The 5,257-nt window shown below is 39.4% G+C and overlaps 1 long non-coding RNA gene across 1 annotated transcript; it reads right to left on the bottom strand.

Moving 5' to 3' along the window:
• Positions 1-2,133: 2,133 nt before the first annotated feature.
• LOC125374613 lies at positions 2,134-4,688 on the bottom strand. Its single transcript, XR_007218691.1, has 2 exons — positions 2,878-4,688; positions 2,134-2,827 (listed from the first exon to the last, which is right to left on the bottom strand). It is a non-coding gene; the product is annotated as an uncharacterized LOC125374613 (long non-coding RNA).
• Positions 4,689-5,257: the final 569 nt, after the last annotated feature.

The raw sequence follows: 5,257 nt of genomic DNA, 5'->3' as shown, positions 1-5,257 counted from the left end.
TCAACATCAGCTACATCAACATCAGCTACATCAACATCAGCGATGCCAACATCAGCTACATCAACATCAGGGATGCCAACATCAGCTACATCAACATCAGCGATGCCAATCCAGCTCAACCATCAGTCTGGATGATTAGCAACAGTTTGATTGTTGAGGACTGTAACATAGCTCATGTGTTGATATGTATTTTGTTGTTTATATTTTATGTCAATCATATAATGTCTCTATTGTTTAAAATAGTCAAGTATATCTGATTTATATGACAAAATCAAAATCAAGATACATTCAAATTGACTAGGTATTATTAGGATAGTTGTGTTTAATCAGAACTCGATGACAGTATTTGCACTGTGAAGTCTGACAATAGATATGTGGATACAAGTTATGTTTTATTCAGGAAAGCCAGGGTCATGCTTGCCATTGCTTACCGTGCTATGATAGTATGAAACCAGTATGTGAGGTATGCAACATGGATGGATTCTACAGACTATTTCATTACATGTTCATTTTGTCAAGTTTCTGTGATAACCAATCCGATCAAATTTTGCTGCTCATTTTTGAAAATTTATTTCAGCTTTTAATGCTTTATAAATTAAATTGTGGATACATGTACATCTTTATAACCCTGGTGTCTTTGGTCCCAAACTTGACGAAATAACAAACCACTTGTGTTGCCCAAAGAATTTTGTACCCTGACTGTCAAGGGGAGATAAGCATGTGCCACACAGAATTGTCTCCCTTACACAGTCTTTGTTTCTCTGTTTTCCATCAACACAAACAGTAAGAACTCCATATACTCCAGTGTCAGGTGGTTCATTCAGATGTTTGGGGTGGGGGGGTCCATTTGTTTTTAAATATTGCAAGCAGCAGTATGTTGTGCATACATATGAAATTATTGTTATGGAAACTGTTCAAGGTGTATGAAGTTTGTACTGTTAAGATTGTTGTTGTTGAGACATCGTTGCCATGGCAGCAAGTACTGTGTCCAGAAGCTCACCACAGTACAAATCAAGTACGTCATCTTTGTAGGATATGCATTTTCTCACGATTACTTTTTCTGTTGATTGTATTTTTTTAATAAATTTACTCTATTTTCACAAATGAAAAATGAGTGTTTTAATGATTTATATTCTATTCTAGATTTGTGAAATTAAGATCTGAAGGTTCGTAAACCTGGGAATAAGAAACAAGAGCCTCATAAATCACTGGTTTGTCAGTGCTCAATACTCTATTCTCCGGACCGCCCCCGTGGTCTAGTGGTAGAGCGTCCGCCCAGAGAGCGGAAGGTCAGGGGTTCGATTCCCGGCCGCGTCATACCAAAAGACGTTAAAAGATGGTACTTGTTGTTACCCTGTCTGGCGCTCGGCATTAAGGGGCTAAAACAAGGACTGGTTGGCTCGGAGTCAGTAAACTGCGGCATGGTATCTCAGTGAGCTAGCACTATAAATCGGCATCAGTCCGGACTAGTACAAGCAGCCACACAAACACACACACGTACATGCACCCCATTTCACCTCACCTCTATTCTCCGGTACGTGACATGTCCCCAGTTGTTAATCATGACACAGGACACACTATTCTTACAAAATGGCCTCCATTCTGTAGGACTTGGTAAAGCGGTGTACAGATTATCAAGATGTCAGTGACCAGCTGGGTCATATAGCCTTTGTATTCTAATTGTGATGTCACCAAGAGTTTGACAGGAGCCATTTTGTCCTTTAATGTGTCATTTGCTGATCATTTGACACGGGACACGCTATTCTTACAAAATGGCCTCCATTCTGTAGGACTTAAGAGTCATTTGATGTGCAGACAAGTTGCGATGTATCTCGCTATCAGTAACCAGCTGGTAATTGGCCATATAGACTTTGTATACTGATTGAGATGTTGTCATGATATCCGAGTCCGACAGCAGCCATTTTGTCCTTTACGTGTCCTTGTATCACGTGATCCCCCAATGTTGGGGAAATGCGGTAATACCTACATGCCGCCATGATACATGTGGGTTCTTGTGGACTGCAGCAGAAAACATGTCTACCCAAGACCGCGTTCAGTCAGTGAGTTTCAATGCTCAAGTTACCAGATATTCGGCTGCGAACACCCGCACACATCAAAAACAGAATCTCAAGATCAATATTGGATTGTATTTTATTAAAATAGATTGAATTTAGGTGCCATATAGAATGAGAGTATACTGGGTACGGCATCGACAACCTATAATCTAGAACGTCATACAAACCACGATGTGGTAACAATAGGAGGACAACACTCTCACAATACATGTAGTAGAAATGGCGTCTTCCGTAACGGCGCATGCAGCAGCAGCAGCAGCGGTGGTGTTGGCCATGACAGGACATAGCAGCAAGCTAGACAAAAACACACTCCACCACTAAAAGACAAACCCTTCTCGGTTCTCACAACATAAAACAAAGCACAGACATAGAGTCATAAGATTACTTTTTCCATATATCTTAATTCTCTAGCTAGAGTACAGAGGATAAATCCAATTTTCTTAAGTCCAGACGGAGTTATCAGCCCTTCTTGCCACAATTTGACTGACACATAATAAAACGTGTGTCCCAAATACTATTAGCAAGTTGTCACAATATTCTTCTATCTGTTTTCTGCCTACAATTTCTGAGATGTCCGAAACACATTTTGTATGTTCTGTCCAACAGACCTCCATATACAGTAAACTACGCTTACAGCAAACTCAAAGGGACCACTAGTTTTAGTTTCGTATAAACGTTCGTTTATATAAGCATATACACAACATATACAGTTCGTTACTCCACCAGTTCGTTATAAAGGTAGTTTACTGTATCTACCAGGTGGACTGAGTAAAACAAATGGCAGGCTTATCTTTTTAAAAACATTAAAGATTTCAATACCTGATGAATTTTTTGCAAAAATTGCAATAGTTTGCTCACATGATCATGGACTAACACAGCGACAATTAATTTGAAAAGTACCGCTCCAATAGGCACCCCCTGACTTACTTCTAGATGAATCTGTAAGTAATCTTTACATGTGCTCGGTACACACTGACAATCTCTATTGTCTCGTGAATGTCGCAGATCTGTTCACAGAAAGTACAGCAGTGGCAAGGGGCTGCATGTCTGCCAAGCAACTACAGGTGTATCATCAAAAGCGTTTTAGTTCTCTTCCACTTGATCTCTGGTTAAAATCATACACAAGGTAAGAACCTGGTGCACTTAGTATGGTGAATATGTTACTGTGCTGACTTCATCATGTTCAATAGGCAGCTTGAAACAGCATGTAGCTGGTGCTTGACTGCAGGGTTCGCAAGAAATGTTCATTGATGGTGGCTCAGGACTTGAATAGAACTAACTAACTAAATCCAACATGGCCACTCCTTCACACAGAAATCATTGCAAGTTTTTTTCATAATCAATCTGAATTTATTTACAACGTTACAGATTAATGAAGTAGAGATCACATAATGGTATTCCATTTTTCTACTGGCCACGGACCAATAGCCCTCCAATAAACCAGTCCAAGCCACATTTTTCCGGTCAACATCCAGTATAAACAGGGAACAGGTGCAGTGATGGGCGGAGATCGGGCCTCCAACCAGGATACAAGTCATGAATGTGTTTTCCAAACTACAGACTCAATTTGTATCCCTGTGCAACCCTGGTCGGGCACATCTACATGATGGAATTCTACAGATTCATGGCACAAATAATAATAGCATATTCTACAAACTGTTCACAGCAGACAGTTTTCTATTTTCAATGAAAAATAGTACAATACAGTTATACCCTTCCGATAGCACCAGAAAAACAGGAAATAGTATTTGAAAAGACCTTAGAAAATAGGTAAATCCACTAAGTAGGCAAAGTATTAAATACATAAACTGTAATAAACAAAATCTATATGTCACTTTACAAAATCTACATTTCAATAGTCAAGAAACCAATATTTCAATTGACCTTAATGTAAGCCCCCCCCCCCCCCCCCAAATAGTCTTGGTTCTCAGGCATAGCCCGCATCATCACAAAGTTTGCAGCACGTTTCATTTTTTATTTCAATTTTTTTTTAAAAACCCAAAAATTCCTTAAATATTCCAAGTCAAACGGTAGTCAAATACTGTATTCCAGTATTTTACTCTTCAAGAAATCCATTTCGGTAGGGAGGACCTTTCCCACAACTGTTTACCTGGCTACACATCAGTCTATTTGGTTACATACTAGTTGGAACAACAAAAACACTGCCTGCCCACACTATATTTTCAAAAGCCATTGCCTGAGAACCAATTATATATTTATTTTTATAGCCTAAACAATATTTTGATGACTTTAAAAATGAATTCCCCTTAGCCTATACCCAGCGATATTCTATCAAATAAGTGAGTAATGTTCCAAGCCACTCTATGTATACATTCCAGCCATATCACGGCCATGAATGACAAGAACAAGTTCTACATTGGTGTAGGCAAACCCAGCTACCCACTTCTATTGTTTGTTAGTTGTTTAACGCCGCACTCAGCAATATTCCAGCTATATGACGGCGGTCTGTAAATAATCGAGTCTGGACCAGACAATCCAGGGATTGATCAACGCAATTGGGATACGATGACATGCATCAACCAAGTCGGCGAGCCTGACCACCCGATCCTGCTAGTCGCCTCTTATGACAAGAAATGTGGCCTGTTACGGCAAGCATGGATTGCTGAAGACCTTTTCTACCCAGGATCGTTTATTGAAGCCAGTGAGTGAGTTGAGTTTTAGCTTTTGGCAGTATATCAGCAATATCACCAGAATTGGGCTTTACACGTTGTACCCATGTGCGGAATCAAACTCTGACTCTGTAAAACATGCAAAATCTATTGGACATGATGCTTTTGGTAGTATTAATATAAGTAATTTGAGTTGCCGTGTTACTGTTTCAAATTTGAATCCAAAATTACTAAAAAAAGACTACATGCACATTTCTGGAGTACAGGTTTACACAAGCACAGCCAGCACTTGCCCCATTCACCTTCACTGAATATATTACTTTATTTCTGGATAGTCCCCACTCCCAATAAATAGCTTCTACTTTTAAACACGGAACACAATAGACAAATATTTTTTCTGGGAGGATAGTGTGATTATTTTTTATAATAATACTAATAGATTCAACTGACGATCATAACAGGTTGCCATGACAACCTGACTCTTTTCCACGATCACCTGACAGGTTGCCATAACAACCTGGCAGTGTCAGTCTTGACTACTCCAGATGTATA

This window comes from Haliotis rufescens, unplaced genomic scaffold (assembly GCF_023055435.1).
Source record: "Haliotis rufescens isolate VD_foot unplaced genomic scaffold, xgHalRufe1.0.p SCAF_6, whole genome shotgun sequence".
Taxonomy (NCBI): domain Eukaryota; kingdom Metazoa; phylum Mollusca; class Gastropoda; order Lepetellida; family Haliotidae; genus Haliotis; species Haliotis rufescens.
Note: the sequence above shows the minus strand (reverse complement) of the source record. Positions and strands in the feature narration are given on the sequence as shown.